Source organism: Pelodiscus sinensis, chromosome 4 (assembly GCF_049634645.1).
Source record: "Pelodiscus sinensis isolate JC-2024 chromosome 4, ASM4963464v1, whole genome shotgun sequence".
NCBI lineage: Eukaryota > Metazoa > Chordata > Testudines > Trionychidae > Pelodiscus > Pelodiscus sinensis.
The window spans coordinates 100,738,090-100,757,206 of record NC_134714.1 but is presented as its reverse complement, the minus strand read 5'-3'; the positions used below and the strand labels follow the sequence as shown (position 1 = coordinate 100,757,206).

Below are 19,117 nucleotides of genomic sequence, written 5' to 3'. Positions count from 1 at the left end.
TGGGCTGGTCCGGCAAAGCACACGACGCTCGGGTGTACCGCAACTCCTCCGTGTACCAGCGGCTGCAGGCCGGGACCTTCTTCCCCGACCGCCACATCAGGGTCGGGGACGTGGACATGCCCATGTGCCTGGTGGGGGATGCCGCCTACCCACTGCAGCCCTGGCTCATGAAGCCCTACACAGGGCACCTCAATCCCTCCCGCCAGGCCTTCAATGCCAGGCTGACCAGGGCCCGCATCATGGTGGAGGGGGCCTTCGGGCGACTGAAAGCCCACTTTCGATGCCTCCTCACCCGTCTGGACCTGGCCGAGCACAACATCCTTCCCGTGGTGGCAGCATGTTGTGTGCTCCACAATTTGTGTGAGTGGAAGGGGGAGGCTTTCCTGCCAGCCTGGATGGCTGAGGCTGACCGCATAGCTGGACACTACGGTCAGCCCCGCACCGCCGCCATCCGGGAAGCCCAGCGGGGTGCCGTCCGGATCCGGGAAGCCCAGCGGGAGAGCTTCCTGGTGGAGGAGGAGGACTGACCTCTCCCTGCATGCCCCACTGGGGCCTTCTTCCACCCTACCCCCTTTCCCCTTTCCCCTCCCTACCTACTGTAAAATAAAGACACCTGTTTTTCAAACAAAAACGTATGTTTATTTCACATAACTGGGGTGGGGGAAAGGGAGGAATGAGGGTGGGAGAGGGGAGGGGGAAACCTGGGATGAGGGAGCTGGAAGGGGAGGGAAGGGAGGAAGGGAAAGGAAAGCTCAGGGGTGGGAGTCCGGCTGCCTCTCCCGTCTCGCCACACCGCGGGTCCGGGGGCGTCGGTGGGAAAGGGTTGTGGATGGGGGGGGAGGAGGGACAGGGGGTGTGGAGGAAGCAGGAGCGGAAGCAGGAGGGGGAGCAGGGGGAGCGGGAGCAGGAGGGGGAGCAGGAGGAGCAGGAGGAGCAGGGGGAGCAGCAGGAGGAGGAAATGGGAAGTGGTCGAGCAGGCTCTGGAGGTGGCCTCGCAGGGCACGGCCCTGCTCCTCCAGGGCCTCCAGACTCCTCCGGCGCAGCCTCAGGTCCTCCTGGACCCAGTGGTCCTGGGTGCGGAGCTGGTGATCCATTAACCGGAGGTGCCGCCTTTGGTACTTCTCCTTGTTCCTGGCTCTCCTGCTTGCCCGGGCACGGGCAGCTGCTGCAGGGTGTGGTGCGCCCTGCAGGCCCAGGTGCTGCAGCTGTGGTGCAACAAGACCAGCGGTCAATTACCCCAGGGGCCCAGGTGTGTGAAACCCAGCTCCCCTCTGCAAGGCCAGGGCCCCTGCAGGATCCCCAGCTGCTGCTCCTTGGTGGGCAAGGCCCAGGCGCACGGTCCCGGGGCTCCCTCTCGTCCCAGCCCCCCATACACATAAGGGGAACACGATGGTACTCACATGTGGACACCTCCCCGGCCTCGGACGACACGGGCGAGCGGCTCTGTGGGGTGCCTTGGGGGTCCTGGGTCCCGGGCAGGCTGGCGGCAGGCTCCTGGCTCTCAGAGCCCTCCTCCTCCTCCTCCTCCATCTCCTGGAGCGGTCCTTCTGCCCCGGGGTCTATCACGTCCCGGGAGGTAGGGACGGCATGAGCCCTCAGGAGGCGGTCCAGGGCGTGGAAGTGGGGGCAGGCCTCCGGGTCAGCCCCTGGCTGGCAGGCCCGGGAGTAGGACTGCCGCAGGTCTTTGACCTTGCAGCGCACCTGCTCCTGGCTGCGCTGGTGGCCCCTGGCAGCCAGGCTGGCAGCCATGCGGCCGTAGACTGCTGCGTTCCTGTGGCTAGTGCGGAGATCGTGGACATTGGAGGCTTCCCCCCAAACCTCGATGAGGTCCACGATCTCCGCACTTGACCAAGCGGGCACCCGCCTTTTGCGCCCCCGGGCAGGCTCCTGGGAGCCGCCAGGCTGGTCCTGGGGAGCAGTGGAGGGCTGGGTGTCCTCGGGTGGCTGGCTCATAGTGTGGCAGGTGCAGGGTCTGCTGGCACGGGTGCTGGCAACCTTGCAACTGGCACAAACTGTGTAGCCAGCCTGTGGCCCTTTAAGGGCTCCGGGGCCGGGAGGGGGACAATAGAGTTTCCCTGGTGTTGGCCAGAGTGGCCACCAGGGAAACCTGGGAAGCCTTAGCCTCCCACTAGTTCGAATTAAGGGGCTACACAGCCCTTAATTCGAACTAGCTAGTTCGAACTAGGCTTAATCCTCGTAAAATGAGGTTTACCTAGTTCAAACTAAGCGCTCCGTTAGTTCGAATTAAGTTCGAACTAACGGAGCGCTAGTGTAGCACCTATCAAAGTTAGTTCGAACTAACGTCTGTTAGTTCGAACTAACTTTGTAGTGTAGACATACCCAGAGATATCTTCTCAAATCTAACAAAGGCTTTTCTATCAAAACTAAGAATTTTCTGCTGTAATTTTATTTAGGAATTCATGCAAGTAGGAGTAACTAAACAGTGTTCTTATATGGAAGTATAAATAATTAGAGATAGGCCTAAGCAGGAACCCTGCCCCCCCCCCAAAAAAAATCTCTGCATTTCAAGAGTGGCCAGTTTTGATCTTTGCAGACTTCCTATGACTAACATTTTCAATTAATCAAAATCCCAATTTCAACTTTGAGAATGTTTGGAATCTAGATCTGGGTACTGCAGACTAAAACCATTTGTAGTATTTACTTCACTTGCACACAGGTTGCCAGGTGTCCAGATATCAACCAGGTCGAAAAGGGCAAGTGAGTGAGGGCAGAGGAGAACGAGTGAGGGAAGGAGAGGGAATGAAATGAACAAGGCAGGACCTCAGAGAAGAGGTGGGGCAAGCATGTTTGGTCAGAAAGTTGGCAACTCAACAGTCTGCATGTGATTCATTTATTATGAATATTCATGTACTTTCTATTATTGTTCCAAAGGAACATAAGAATCACATACAGTATATAAGCACATGGATAAGCCAAGCCTACTGGTCCTCCCACATAACACTACCTGCTTCATCAGTACTTAGGGCTCCCTGACCCCAAGAAGCAGCCCCACGTAGGGTTGCCACATGGTTTCAACAAAAATACCGGACACACTTGACATTACATCACAATTGACATTACATCTTACTTAGAAAATACCGGACATTTGCATTTGTATTTTCATTTCTATTTTCTCAATTGGTTTCCTGGACAGACAGCTCAAATACTGGACTGTCCAGTTCAAAACCGGACACCTGGCAACCCTACTTGCACCCTAAGATTTTAGGAGAGAAAGCCAAACTGCCACCTGTGCCTCCTTCCCCGAACGGAGAAGAGTTAATATTAGAGTATAATTGATTATGAGTATGTCTACACTAGTCCTCTAGTTTGATCTAGGGAGGCTAATGAGGGCGACCGAAATTGCAAATGATGCATGGGATTTAAATATCCGGTTGCCATTTTAGAAATTGACTAGCCCAAAGTAACTGCCTGAATTAAATTTAATTCCAAATTAAAGCCCTAACTCGAATTAGCTGGTATTCCTCCTGCAATGAGGTTTACCAGCTAATTCGAGTTAAGGCTTTAACTCCCGTTTCACTGCGGCATGTAGACGCGGGCAGTTACTTTGGGCTAGTCAATTTCTAAAATGGTGACCAGCTGGGAACATGCTAATGAAGCGCAGGATATTTAAATCCCGTGCATCATTTGCAATTTCAGTCGCCCTCATTAGCCTCCCTAGATCGAACTAGGGGGCTAGTGTAGACATACCCTAACTGTTTAACTGATATACTGCTGTGTATTGGTTAATAGGAAGGGAAGACAAGAAAGTGCACACTGCTGTGGGGAGCAGCTCGCACACGCTTCTCAAGGAGACGGATCTGGCACAGAGCTGCGGGACTTATCCCTGCCCCACCGAGGAAGATGGCACTGGCTCCAATATTGCAAGGGGCGGAAGGCTGTAGCGTCAGCGCAGGCGCCTCCTTGCAGGTGGGGAGAGCAGGAGGAGGCGGAGAACACTGCGTTTAGATTGACTGGCAGTGCCTCCACGGTCGACTGCCTGGTGACCACTGACTTAAGCTATTTACACGCATGTGGAGAGAGCGAGAACTACATTTGTTTAATTTTTGAAGGTCAGAATGTAGAAATTGCAATTATTATGACAACAATGAAAATACTGCCCATAATTAATCTTGCCATGATTTTCTTGGGTCAGTAAAATCAATCACTCTTAGAACAAATGACAATTAGCTATCTGCCCAACAATCAACAAAAAAATGGTGAAACTCAGGGCTTCCTTAAAAATTTGGAACAATCATTTATATTCTTTTTCATTTCTTGTAAATTTGAAACTATACTATGCAAACAGCTGCATATCATCCTTAATAACCATTTTCTTTCTTTTTAAAAATTGGAAATGGAAAGCTTGATAGTTAAGGGGATGTGTTTGCTCAACTGTAATAATATATTGTGTCTGTGTTAAATCGGACTATCCATGTGAAATGTGAAGTTGTCCCAGGTTAAGGTGGAAGATTAAAGGAAGAAAGCAACTGCCTATCAGAAGGAAGAAGAAGAGACCTTTTGAATGCTGTCCCAGAAATTAAAAAGTCTGATGGTAGCCACAGAGAGTGATTAAAGCATGTTTTTGGGGTGGGAATGACAGACCTGACTATTGAAAAGTTTTAGTGTGCTGGCAACAAGAGTGCCTCCTTATTGGAGTTCATGTAGACTGGAGTTCATCTAGACTGCAAGCCTTTTTTGAAAGAGGCTTTTTCAAAAGATACTTTCAAAAAAGTCTCTTTCGAAAGAGAGCGTCTAGACTACAACCAATATTTTTGACAAAGCAAGCCGCTTTTTCGAAAGAGAGCACCCAGGCAGTCTGGATGCTCTCTTTCGAAAAAGCACAGTTTGCATTACATAGCCCCTTTTTTCGAAAGAGCACTTTCGAAAAAAGGCGTTCTTCCCCGTAAAACTAGGTTTTCCGTGGTCGAAAAAACAGCCGCGTTCTTTCAATTTACTTTCGAAAGAACGCGGCAGCAGTCTAGATGCAGGGAAAGTTTTTTGGAAAAAACCCTATAGTCTAGACACATCCATACAAACTATCCACGGGCATGCTAATAAGCTGGTGATGACTGTGCGAAGCAACTGGAGTCTACATTAGGGATGTTAAAAATCATGTAATAGCAGAACTGGGCGAGGAAGCAAAGTGATTTTGCACAGATTGAAAGCAGTTCTGGGGGGGTTTCTTCTCCAGACATGCTGCCAGGTGCTCCATCACTGCCGTCAGGGAGGCAAAGATACTGTCCTGTTGCCTCCCATGCGGTTCCCTGCATGCTCTCCTTTCCTGTCACTCCGCTGTCCTGTCCTGCCACTCCACCCGCATTTCCTCCATGTGCTCCCTGCATGTGTCTTCTCTTGTCCATTTTCATCTGCAGATTTGTGTGAGACAGACAGCTGCTGGAGCTGGGGGAGAACAGAGCAAGCTGCCTGCTGTTAAGAGGCCTGTCAGGTCATGATCCTGTGGGGGCCATTCATGCTGACAGGGAAGGCCGGTGACACATGCGGCTTCCCTCCTGTGTGTCTGCCTCACCCCGCTTCCAGGAAGAGTGCCGCTTTCCCATCCTGCAGGAGCCAGCTGGAGGGAGGAGGTGCCAGAGGCTGAGACCATGCTAGCAGAAGAGGCAGCAGCTAATAGCTTCCCCTCCTTCAGCCAGCTTGCCATACAAGATATCAGTCTTCTCTGAATCACACGGAGTGACAGGAAGCAGATGCTGTCTGAATGTGGCCACAAACCTGGACCTTATGCTACAATGACTCCAGACCGCTTACTGCTGGCTTGGCGTGGAAAGACGTCTTACCATGGAGCACGGAATAAGACAGGACTCTCCAGAAACCTTGTGAGGAGGATCAAAGAGGTCTTCTACGCAAGCTTTATTGAGGGGTTCCGGGAGGATTCCCGCTCCATGTCCAGTCAGCTTTTCTTAGAAGTGGCATGTTTGCAGCAGTGATTCAGACTCTGTTTGCCTCCTCTGTTTTCTGGTACTACTGGCTCGGCTCCTTTCTTTTCACATGCCACTGCTTATTCTTGGCTTATCCTTTCTCCTCCATGCCACTTACGAGCTTAGCATAGATTTTTTTTTCTCATTCATAGTTCTGCAAGAACAAATTCCTCTTTCTACACAGCAATGAGTTCCAGGATTTCCTATACATTCCAAGCTGGTGCTCATTTCCGACCCTGAGCATTCATGGTCAGATGTGCTGCCGAGGTGTGCTGCCTGTTCTGAGGTCTGCTCGCCATGGTGGCCACACAGGAAATGAAATTGAAATGTTCCCAGGTCTTTTCCTATGCACCTGGAGAGCAGCAGAGTTGAAAGTTCTGGCCAGAGTGGTCACAGCTGGGCCCTGTAGGACACTTTCTGGAGACCAAAAATGTCAACTTTCCCAACACTGCATCTGCACTAGCCTAAAGTCAACCATACAAAGTCAAATTTACTGTTACTCCTTGTGAAAAAGCAGTACTGAAAATGACTTTAACAGCCCTTAAAGCTGACAGAATGACTGAGATCAGCATAATCCCTGGGGAAATTTCGTTGACAATTGCTACACACACACTCTGGCTGACTGGAAAGAAAATGTTCTTTGTGAAGAAACACAATTGTGGAATTTGTCTCATCGGTGCACTGTCAACACTGGAATTTATTATCACCCAGGGATGACATCAGGCTCATCTTTGCAACCAAATCTTGTCAAATGGGTTTAAAACGTAAGATATTGTCTATATTCTTTGAGTTATAAATACTGACTCCATTACTTATGTTACTTGTGTTTATATGTGGAAGCCACTGTGATATACAAGAGTAGACAATTTTCCCAAAGATAATCAATGAGAGTTCCTGAATGCTGCACATGCATAAACGTGTTCAACTCACATAGAATCCTAGGGTTGGAAGAGATCTCGAGAGGTTTTCGAGTCCAACCTCTGCTAAGAGTAGGACAGATCCTGTAAGGCAGAAATGGATATTTAAATATAAAGTGTAAAATTATAAATGCAAATGTAAGATCTTGATGTAAATTCTCCTGTAAACATCTGTATAAGTGCTAAAGGACAGAGGTTACCTTTGTATACATATGTCAATGTCAATTCAATTATTGAAATGTTTGTAAACTTAAAAATATGCAAAGTTTGCAATGTCTCAAAATGGAGTCTGAAATTCCATTTTGAATTTAGAACTTTTTTTCTGGTAGCATCCATTTGAGTTATGCATTCTATCACATCCCCAGGTAGCTGTTAGAGTTTGAAAATAACAACTCACCTACCTGTTGGAATTTACATAATCTATGAATATTCACGAGCATCCTGTTCTCCCAATCAGTTTAAAAACACACCGTAAGAGCATCCTTTAGTGTCCAATCATTTTAAACCTTAGGGTTCATGAATATGTATGAACCAAAACTATAAAAGCTTCTGCCACACAGCGGTTACCTGTTGCATCTGGGCATCGGGCTTAGGGATAGGTTAGGTTCTAGAGAGAGAGAGAGAGAGATCCTTCAAGTCTTGTCCTAGGTCTGATAGAATGAGAAAGGTTGTGTAAAGCTATTTCTTTAGAGAACCTGACGGAAGGTCAGTTCTCTCATTTAGGTTAGGTTAAGGTAGTTTAGTGTTATATAGGATAGCTCCCGTCATCGTGTTTGTACGGCAGGTTGCGTCGGCTAACGCATGTCGGCCGTCTTCGTGACTGTCCGTCGGGCGCGTCGGGATTAGTTTAAAGTTTTATTTTTAGGTTAGGTTTAGGATAGATAGGATCCAGAGTCGTCCATCGCCTGATCCAGTCGCACCGAAGCGCGAGAAGAGGCGTCGAGGACCAGAAATTCTGAGGAAGGCGAATCAACTGTCTTCGATCTCAACTCCTGCTTCGAGGGATCACCTTGGCTGTTCCTCTCCTGCGGCTAGCAAATAGTCAAAGGATTGTAGGTCGCCAAGCACTGGATCAGCCGATGAGGGACACCTGGCAGGTCCTCCCCAAAGACTTCCAATTAGCCCTAGGGTCGTAGGTCGCCAGCGTCCATCAATCGTCTTCGTCGTAGACTCTGTAGTAGGTATAGGGACCTTGAGGGACTTCCCCTCCTGGTTCACTTAGTGTAAGAGGGGACTGCCCCCTTGGGTTAATTTGAGGTATTGTTTTGTTAAATTTATTTTTGCAACAATATAGTCTGGTGGTTTTCAGTTTAAAACCAAGTCTTAAGTTTTTCTTTAACACGCCACCTTAATCTAATATCTCACACTCTCCAGTGATCAGATACGGCAAGAGGGTCGCTACCTTAAATTACCATCCCTTGCGGATTGGTCGGGTTATTAAATTAACTCTTGGGAGAAGTATCCTTAAAGACCTTCTTCAATTCTGTCGACATACAGCTAACAATCCCAACTAAATCATTGCAGCCATGGCTTTGACAAGCCGGGACTTAACAAACTCTAAGGATGGAGATTCCACCACCTCCCCAGGTAACCCAGTCCAGTTCTTCACCTCCCTCTTGAGTAAAATATTTTTTCCTAATATCCAATCTGTACCTACACTGACATCCATCCTGGATTTTCCGGGACAGTCCAATTTTTAATCTCCTGTCCCAGTATACCCATGAAGCACTGAAATGTCCCGAAAAACCCTGAGATTCCAAAGGCAGCTAGAAGCAGCTGTGTCCTGCTGTTTCCCCTCCCCCTCCTTTGTCTGGGAGAATAGGAATCAGGGACACTTCCTGCAGGCTTTCCCTGCTATTCAGGAATCTGCCAATAGGAACAGCAGGGGGCCATGACAACTGGGAGTGCTCGAAAGCAAGTAGCTTGCAGGGGGGCACCAAGAGCCGGCACTTGGCTCAGCTGGGCTATGAGGAGGGGGAGCACTGGACTGGTGCATCTCAGCTGGGCTGCAGTGAGGGGTGGGTTCCAGACCCAGCACTCACCTCAGCTGAGCTATAGGAAGGGACGGTGCTGGGAACAGGCACTGAAGCAGAGGACAACCAAAATGATTAGGGAACTGGAGCACATAACCCACAAAGAGAGGCTGAGGGTTTTGGGCTTATTCAGTCTGCAGAAGAGAAGAGTGAGCCTGCTTCTACACCCTACCTCCCACCCAGACCTTGCAACCTCAACCCCTTTCCATCCCCACCTCCCTCCCAGATCCTGCACCCCATCTGTAACCCACTCTCTGGCAGCACTGTCCCACATACTAAACCCCTCATTTTGTCCCACCTCAGAACCTAAGGGGGTCCACAAAATCCACCAGAAAAGTAAATCTGACCTATGGGAAGACCTGAACCTCAATCCTCCATGTTTCTACCCCTCCCCCTTTGGGGCTAGAGTGCCAGAGGAGTGAGGTGTCTCAATTGGAGGCCACCTCAGTGAGGCTTGGGGGTTTTGGGAGAAGTATTATTTGTTCTCACTTGTGTGGGCCCAAACTGATTTTTCAGTGGGTGTGTGGCTCCACCCCAAAAAGATTGCCTACCCCTGCCATAAATAAAGAAAACATTGCAATCTTTTGTGTTGGACAGAAATTAATATTTTGCTTTATTTAAAATGAAATTTCATAAATTAACATGAGAAAGTTAAAATGTTTAATCTGTTTAATAATTTAAATTAAACTGTTCTCTCCAGCTGCAGCACTAGCAAAATGGCATGGGTGTAATTATGAAATTAACAGTGAGTTTTCATTAGCAGCTGGTGGTCCGTGGAAAGGTTTACATTGAGACAGGTGGTCCACAGGCAAAAAGTTGAGAACCACTGAAATAGAAGCATCCCTGGCTCTCCCCCAGAGACACAAGAGCCTACAGAGAGATCAGGTCTGTTACCATGGCAGTGAAATCACCGTGTCACTCTGGTGTGCATGATAGAGGGAGGGTCTAGACAGTACTAGGTCCTATCATGAGTGCAGGGGACTGGACTTGATGACATCTCGAGGTCCCTTCCAGTTCTAGAATTCTGTGATTCTATGGACAGACTCCGTGAGTCTCTCTCATCCAAGCAGTTGATGATTTAAACAACAAGTTAAGATGCCACGTGAAAACACTTGGGGTACTTCTTAACTACATGGCTCCGTTGACGGAGCCATGTAGATTTGTTTGTTCGGCAAAGGGAAATGAAGCCACGATTTAAATAATTGCGGCTTCATTTAAATTTAAATGGCTGCCGCGTTGAGCCAACAAACAGCTGATCAGCTGTTTGTCGGCTCAGCGCACTAGTCTGGACGCTCCCCTGCCGACATGAAAGCCCTTTATCGACCTCCCCGGTAAACCTCATCCTACGAGGCATAACGGAGAGGTCGATAAAGGGCTTTCAGGTCGGCGCGGGAGCGTCTAGACTAGTGTGCTGAGCCGACAAACAGCTGATCAGCTGTTTGTCGGCTCAGTGCAGCAGCCATTTAAATTTAAATGAAGCCGCGATGATTTAAATCGCGGCTTCATTTCCCTTTGCTAATCAGCCTAATCTACATGGCTCCATCAATGGAGCCATGTAGTTTAGACACACCCTTGGTGAGTCCACAGAGAGGCAGGATGTATCATCTCTCTCCAGACAGGGTTGTTATGACTCATGTCTTTGGGTGAACAAGCCCCTTGTGAGCTCTGTGAACAGGTGAGATGTTTTAACTTCCAGCTTCAAGGGATTTGTTCTTCCGTCTTTGGGCTGCACATTGCCTAGACCTGAATGGAGCTAGCTGTGACAACACATTTCTGAGTTATGCTGACTAGCACTGGTTTCACTTTGTGTAAGACCCCACATCCAAGGAGAGAGAAAGTGCTGTTCTCAGAAGAAGTCAATTCAGAGTCTCTCCAATTTTCTTCAAAGGTCGCCTCTACCAGGCAGTGGGGCTTTGATTGATGGGTCCCTTATATTTTTGAAGAGTGACTAAGTGTTAACTGGATCTTCTTGGGTAATGTCAATAGATTGCTTTGGGCCCAATCCTAGCTTAAATTGGATCAGGCCCTTTGTAAGCAGGTTGGGAAGTGTTGTCATTTGGCAATTAGTATTATGTGTTATTTACAGAATTTAGGCATTGCCATCATGGGATTGACATGTACATTTCTCGGTAGCTTTACATATAAAATAGCCCAGCCTCATTGATCTGGTGGGGAGGGTTAGTGACATGGTCTTCTCCATCCTGTAATTGTCATGGTTAGTTCAGTATTGTCATTCTGGATTGTGGAAATGGAGGACACTTGACAGTTCTGAATTTCAAAAAATGCAGTTCAGTACAGCTCATTAGGGATGTGAATTCCCATTCATCAGTTAACTGGTTAATGCTGGGTCACACTGAGGCTGCCTCCAGCTTCCAGCCCCCTCCAGAGCAGCCCCTGTCTACAGCAAGCTGGACTTCCCACAGAGAGAGGCTGCTCTGGACACTGGCACAGTCCCTGCCTGCAGGGCACTTGGGTTTCCCACAGACAGAGGCTGCTCCAGACAAGAGCAACCTCTGTCTGTAGTGGGGTGTTCCAGCCCCCTGTGATTACCAGTTAATTGGAACCGATAAGCATCATCTGTTAAAAGAATTAAGGGTATGTCTACACTACAGAGTTTTTTTTCGGAAAAATGGCAGTTTTTCTGAAAAAAATTCAATTACATCCACACTGTAATCCTGTTCTTTTGAAAGAAAATCGAGAAAACAGAGGGATTTTTCCAACATTGGTAAACCTCTTTCTACAAGGAAGAAGCATTTTCCAAAAGAGCTCTTTTGGAAAAACGCATGTGTAGACAGGGAAAAGGGAGTTCTTTCGCAAGAAGAGGAAAGATGAAAAAGTACAGATGCTCTAGTGGCCATGCCACCCATAGTAATCACAGTTTACATGCAAGATAATGTCCATTCAGACTGGACACTATCTTTCAAAAAAGCAGATCACTTTTTCTATGTGCTTTGGCAGTGTGGACGCTCTCTTTCAGAAGAAGTTTTTTCGGAAGATCTCTTTCGGAAAAGCTTCTTCTAAAAGAAGCCTGCAGTCTAGACATAGCCAAAGTAAGTTGTCCCATGAAATTGTGGGATAGTTCCGGATGATTCCCAGGCCCTGAGTCAAATGGAGCTGCATCTACACTGTAGAGTAATGGGCCATGGATCCTAGATCTCATCTTGAATCGAGGTTGGACCCCTAGAGCTACAGTGTCAAGGGACCCTAGGTCTGGGTCCTGGGTTAATGCAATTGCAGTATAGTTGCATGAGGGGGGCTCCTATAGCACCCAAACCTATCCCTATTGGTAGAGGATAGTGGGAGGAGTTCTGAGAGGGGTCATGTGACACCCTTAACTTCCAGTCATGTACCCATCATGTCCCTGGAAGTACTATCCACATGGGTGGGACTTCCTGTGGAAGGTGCCTGAAGGGTCAGGTGTGTGGCTAATATGTCCCTCTTTTTGGTTCAGGAATATATAGTCACCGTATCTATACCTTCTCCACTGCAGCTTGAGACCACTGTTCCTCATTCTGTCATCTGTCACCACTGAGAACAGCCTCTTTCCATCCTCTTTGGAACCTCCCTTCAGGAAGTTGAAGGCTGCTATCAAATCTCCCCTCACTCTTCTCTTCTGCAGACTGAATAAGCCCAAATCCCTCAGCCTCTTTTTGTAGGTTATGTGCTCCAGCCCCCTAGTCATTTTGGTCGTCCTCCACTGGACCCTCTCCAGTGCATCCACATCCTTTTTATAGTGGGGGGCCCAGAATTGGATGCAGTACTCCAGATGTGACCTTACCAGTAGCAAATAAAGGGGAATAATCACTTCTCTAGATGTGCTGGCAATGCTCCTCCTAATGCACCGCAATAGGCCATTAGCCTTCTTGGGTACAAGGGCACACTGTTGACTCATATCCAGCTTCTCATCCACTGTATGGTCACTTGCCTGCCTGGTGCGAAGGTTGCGGATCTCTCGAGGAATCTAGATAGACTTATGTGTAGTGCTGGGGAGGAGCCGGTGGTCGTGGTACATGTGGGTACCAATGACGTACGGAAGGGTAGGAGAGATGTCCTGGAGGCCAAATTTAGGTTGCTAGGAAAAAGACTGAAATCCAGGGCCTCTATGGTGGCATTCTCGGAAATGCTTCCAGTTCCACGCGCAGGGCCATGGTAGACAGAGCTTCAGAGTCTCAATGTTCCACGAGGCGTACAGATACTTCGGATTAGAAGCCTAATCCGAACTATCTAGTCCGTGCCGCATGTAGCCACGCGGCACGGGGTTCGCACTAGCCGGCTTTTAAAAATGGCGGCGCCGGCTTTATGCTAATGAAGCCTGGGAAATTCAAATCCCGGGCTTCATTAGCAAGTTCGGTATGCATACATTACCCCCCTAGTTCGAACTAGCGGGGTAGTGTAGACATACCCTCAGAGACCTGATGGGCAGAATCCCCTGGGATGCTTACATGAAGGGGAAAGGAGACCAGGACAGCTGGCAGTATTTTAAATAAGCCTTATTGAAGGCACAGAAAGAAACTATCCCGATGCGTAGAAAGAAAGGCAAACATGGTAGGAGAGCAGATTGGCTTACAGGGGAAATCCTTGATGAACTTAAGCACAAAAAGGAATCTTACAAAAACTTGGACAAATGACCAGGGAGGGCTTTAAATGTATAGCTTGAGAATGACGGGGGGGTTATCAGGAAGGCGAAAGCGCAAATGGAATTGCAACTGGCTAAGGACGTGAAGGATAACAAGAAAGGTTTCTACAGGCATGTTAACAAGAAGAAGATGATCAGAGGGTGTGTAGCCCCTACTGGATGAAGGAGGTAACCTAGTGACAGATGATGGGGGGAAAACTGAAGTACTCAATGCTTTCTTTGCCTCTGTATTCACGGACAAGGTGGGCTCCCGGACTAATGCGCTAAGTGATGCAATATGGGATGAAGATGGACAGCCCTTGGTGGGTAAAGAACAAATTAGGAACTATTTAGTAAAACTAGACATACACAAATCCATGGGTCCGGATTTAATGCATCCCAGGGTACTGAGGGAGTTGGCAAATGTCATTGAGGAGCCTTTGGCCATTATCTTTGAAAAGTCGTGGAGATCAGGAGAGATCCCGGATGATTTGAAAAAGGCAAATGTAGTGCCCATCTTCAAAAGAGGGAAGAAGGACGATCCAGAGAACTATAGGCTGGTCAGTCTTACCTCGGTTCCTGGAAAATCATGGAAGGGATCTTTAAGGAATCCATTTTGAGGCACTTGGAGGAGAGGAAAGTGAATAGGAATAGTCAGCATGGATTCACAAAGGGCAAGTCGTGCCTGACTAATCTGATTAGCTTCTATGATGAGGTAACTGGCTCTGTGGATGTGGGAAAGTCAGTGGATGTGATATACCTTGACTTTAGCAAGGCTTTTGATACAGTCTCCCACAATATTCTTGCCAGCAAGTTAAGGGAATGTGGATTGGATAAATGGACGGTAAGATGGATAGAAAGATGGATAGAAGGCCAGGCCCAATGGGTAGTAATCAATAGCTCGATGTCAGGATGGCGGTCGGTTTCTAGCGGAGTGCCCCAAGGTTCGGTTCCAGGACCAGTTTTGTTCAATATCTTTATTAATGACCTGGATGAGGGGATGGATTGCACCCTCAGCAAGTTTGCGGATGACACTAAGCTAGGGGGAGAGGTAGATACACTGGAGGGCAGGGATAGAATCCAGAGTGACTTAGACAAATTGGAGGATTGGGCCACAAGAAATCTGATGACGTTCAACAAGGACAAGTACAGAGTCCTGCACTTGGAACGGAAGAATCCCAAGCATTGTTACAGACTGGGGACCAACCAGCTAAGTAGTAGTTCTGCGGAAACGGATCTGGGGGTTACAGTGAGTGAGAAGCTGGATATGAGTCAACAGTGTCCCCTTGTAGCCAAGAAGGCTAATGGCATATTAGGTTGCATTAAGAAGAGCATTGCCAGCAGATCCAGAGATGTCATTATTCCCCTTTATTCGGCTCTGGTGAGGCCACAACTGGAGTACTGTGTCCGGGTCTGGGCCCCCCACTACAAAAAGGATGTGGATGTATTGGAGAGGGTCCAGCAATGGGCAACCAAAATGATTAGGGAGCTGGAGCATATGACCTATGAGAAGAGGCTGAGGGAGTTGGGTCTGTTTAGTCTGCAGAAGCGAAGAGTGAGGAGGGATTTGATAGCAGCCTTCAACTTCCTGAAGGGAGGTTCCAAAGAGGCTGGAGAAAGGCTGTTCTCAGTAGTGACAGATGGCAGAACAAGGAGCAACAGTCTCAAGTTTTGGTGGGAAAGGTCCAGGTTGGATATTAGGAAAAGCTATTTCACTAGAAGGGTGGTGAAACACTGGAATGGGTTACCTAGGGAAATAGTGGAGTCTCCATCCCTAGAGGTGTTTAAGTCTCGACTTGACAAAGCCCTGGCTGAGTTGATCTAAGTTGGGATTGGTTCTGCCTCAAGCAGGGGGCTGGACTTGATAACCTTCTGAGGTCTCTTTCAGCTCTATGGTTCCATGATTCTATGAAGAGGTTCAATGTTTGTCTTGCTCCTCGGGGTGGGGGAGAGGTGATGATCTAAGCTCTGGGCCTTTGCTAGGGGAGAGCAGGAGATCTGGCCCAGAAGGACAGGTTGGTGAGAAGCTCCAGAGAGCAAGGAGGAGAGTGTCAGTGGCTTTGTCAGCACTCCGGGAAGCACCCTAAGGGGTTTTCTGTGACCACCCTCGTTCCCCCGTCACAGCTGGTCACTGCCAAAACATACTAAGAGAAAGTGCCTGTCCTAAGAAGCTTGCTACCTAAGCAGCTGTCTACAAAGGGACACTCAAGAGAGCTAAGACAAATTAACTAACGGTATGAAGGTAAAGCATATTAAATCCAGGTGGTGGATGCTGTCATTGAGAAGTAAAGCAGCGGCAGCCTGCTTCATTACCTGGGCATTAAGGGGCAGAGTCAGAAATAAAAACACAGGTTTCCTGGTTCACCTGCACAATTAGGATGAAACCTACATTACAGACAGGACATGTCTACACTACCACCCTAGTTCGAACTAGGGTGGTTAATGTAGGCATTCGAAGTTGCAAATGAAGCCCGGGATTTAAATATCCCAGGCTTCATTTGCATCTTGCCGGGAGCCACCATTTTTAAATCCCCGTTAGTGCGGACTACACGCGGAACGGAGTAGGTAGTTTGAATTAGGCTTTCTAATTCGAACTACTGTTACTCCTCATGGAACGAGGTGTAACGGTAGTTCGAATTAGAAAGCCTAATTCGAACTACCTACTCCGTGCCGTGTGTAGCTGCAGGCACGGAGTCCGCACTAACGGGGATTTAAAAATGGCGGCGCCCGGCAAGATGCAAATGAAGCCCGGGATGTTTAAATCCCGGGATTCATTTGCAACATCGAATGACTACATTAACCACCCTAGTTCGAAGTAGGGTGGTAGTGTAGACATACCCACATGCTGTGAGGCTTTATTCTAACAATTGCAAAGTTAAGAACTCTAACCCAGTTTCATCCTGGAGTCTGTCTGAATACCATTTCTGTCTTTGGTCTTCTCACGTCATCAGGCAGTCAGGCCCGTGTCATTGTGGGTTCTAGGATATTTAATTCAGATACCGATCATATTTTCCTCCACGCCTTTTGATTTCAAAGGTTTACTGTTGACTCTGTAAATATTATTCCCCATCCCATCTACTCTGTCCTCTTTCCAAAAGTTTCAGAATTACGCTCTTCCTTTATCAGCTGGTATATACACATAAAATTACCGTAGCTTCGTAATAGCAAAAGAAAAATGAGAAGAGAAGAAAGTTTCTCTGAAAGACCACAATCAGGAACTGAATGCAATGCAAGAACCATGTCAAGTTAAAAGTCTCAGAGGGATAGCTGTGTTAGTCTGTAACTTTGTGTGCCACAGGACTACTCATCATATCAGGTTAGTATAATGTATTTACTAATGCAAATCTCACAGCATAGATGTATTTAAAATATTTTTATTAAAACGAATGTTAAAATTATCTAGTTCACAGGATAAGAGTGCCTTAGAACACATGATTCTAAGCATCAGCTAAGCTACACAGACATCCATAGCCACTACTTTGCCTGATGTATTTACTTGAACTATTTTATATTGATAAGTACTGAATGTGAATAAACAACAAAACGTGCAACAAGCCCCTCTGCAAACTTCAAGAAAACTCCCTGAAATTGTCCACTGCCACTGGCTACAATGATGGCTTTTGGATACCTTATATTCCAGCCGGAAAAATAGTCTGAGCAAACAAAAAGTATTCTGCTACCTGTGCTTTGTCAAGATTGAGCGTGTTGGTTATTTTTGCAGCTGTGACATCCAAGGCAGGATGGCTAAGCCAGTGTGGAATGTAGATACTTGCTACAGTGATGGAATGTTTTCTCCCCATTGCTATAGTAAATCCACCCCGTTGAGAAATGGCATGGAGGTCATCAGAGGAATTCTTCAACCAACCTAGCAATGTCCATACCAGGGCTTAGGTCAGCTTCACACTCTCAGGCCAGGTCTACACTGGACCTGGAAGGTCGGGGATAAGGTACGGAACTCCAGCTATATAAAGTACGTAGCTGGAGTCAGCTTACTTTATGCTGAGTGTGGCGCCGTATTCGTGGAGGAAAGCCAATAGGAGCGAGGAGAACCGACACTGACTGGAGCTGCCCTTAGTGTTCAAATTAGTGGATCTGGCTAAGACCCACTAAATCAAACACCAGAAGTTTGATCTGTGGCAGTGCAAATGGAGACATGGCCCTCAGGAGTGTGAATTTTTCTCAACAATGAGCAAGAAAGCTAGATCAACCTAAGTTTCAGGTGTTCACCAGGTCACAGAAACATCAAAAGTCAAGCTCCTGAGAACTTAGCATTGATCTATTGTTGTGTAGTGACAAAATAATCCATAACAATACGTTATTCCTCCACTGTTCCATACATGACATCCTCTCAAGCTATTTTATTCCTTTTGGTAACTTATTTTCAGATTTAGTTGCTGGATAAACATTTCCACGCTACATCACATAAAGTATACTTGAATCCAGATTTCTTTCATTCATACAGCAAGGAGAACAAACAATCAGGGCAGGAATAAAGGCTGAAAGGGTAAGAACTGCAGCTCGTGGAACAATATGCACTGTCCTCTCTTCCACTTAAGTTTGACGGCAACAGGATGTACTCACTGATAGCACATACCTTGAATCAACAGCCCTAAGTCAATAACTAGTTTCATTAACTCACAAGCATAAATTCAGTTTTGAAGCCTTCTTAACCCAATAAAATAACCATGTCTCTACATGAATCGGTTACATTTTCAAAAGCTCAGTATTCCTGGCTGAAGAACAAAAGAATACAAGTCCGATTCGGGCAACCAAACCCAAAGCCAAAAGGAAGCCCCGGCGTGGCACTGAGCTTCATAGGTCTGAGGGAATGGTTCACTTCTGACCACCCGCTTAGCGCGCCTGAAAAGCGGTACCAAGTACCCCGCAGCGCAGCCCGCAGTGACGCGTTACCTTGCACTGGCCCCGGACCCGCTGCTGGTGAGAACTTGCTCCTGGAGAAATGACACCCGAGGCCGCCCAGGGGCGGAGGCTGGAGCAGCGCTCAGGGTCCCGGCTGCCCCCCGGCGCGGTGACGCGCCACCCCGGGCTTGCCGAGGGCACAGTGCGCCAGGGAAGCGCTCCGGGCGCCTGCTGAGTCCCGCCCGGCCACGCGTGAGGGGGCGCCCGGCAGCCCAGAGCGGAGCGGCCCGGGCTCCCTTCGCCGGGCGCTTGGCGCACGCTCCGGGCTGCGCTGGGCCCTGCACCCAGCTCCTCCGCCCAGCGGCCCGGCTGCAGCGCCAGTGGTGCGGGGCCGGGCCGGGGCGGCGGGCAGCGCTTGTCCCCACGTGGTGTGCGCGGGGCGAGCGGGGGGGAGAGCGGCGGCAGGTGCTCCGGGCAGGCGGGCGGGCGGGAGAAGGGGCCGCTTGCAAGCCCCGAAGGGAGCCCGGGGTGCTGGTTACACTGCCCCCGCCGCGAGCCTCCCACAGGGTCTCACTACAACACATGGGCGTTCCCAGGCTTTCGTGGGTGCTGCCCACACTTAGGTCTTTCTAGCGGCAGTTACACCTCACTGGGGCTACATCTAGACTGCAAGCCTCTTTCGAAAGGGGCTTTTTCAAAAGTATCTTTCCAAAAAGAGAGTCTAGACTGCAACCAGTACTTTCGGAAAAGCAAGCC

General features: G+C 48.3%; 1 protein-coding gene across 2 annotated transcripts in view; it reads right to left on the bottom strand.

Annotated features, from left to right (window-relative positions):
- PPFIBP2 (PPFIB scaffold protein 2) overlaps window positions 1-18,740 on the bottom strand; it is a 247,702-nt gene extending 228,962 nt beyond the window's left edge. Inside the window, exon 1 of one of the 2 annotated variants that reach the window (XM_075927828.1) lies at window positions 18,413-18,740. The gene's annotated coding sequence lies outside the window, so the exon portion shown is untranslated. Of the gene's footprint in view, window positions 1-6,866; window positions 6,909-18,412 lie in introns of those variants that run through there. The other variant, XM_075927829.1, reaches the window with a different exon arrangement.
- Window positions 18,741-19,117: the final 377 nt, after the last annotated feature.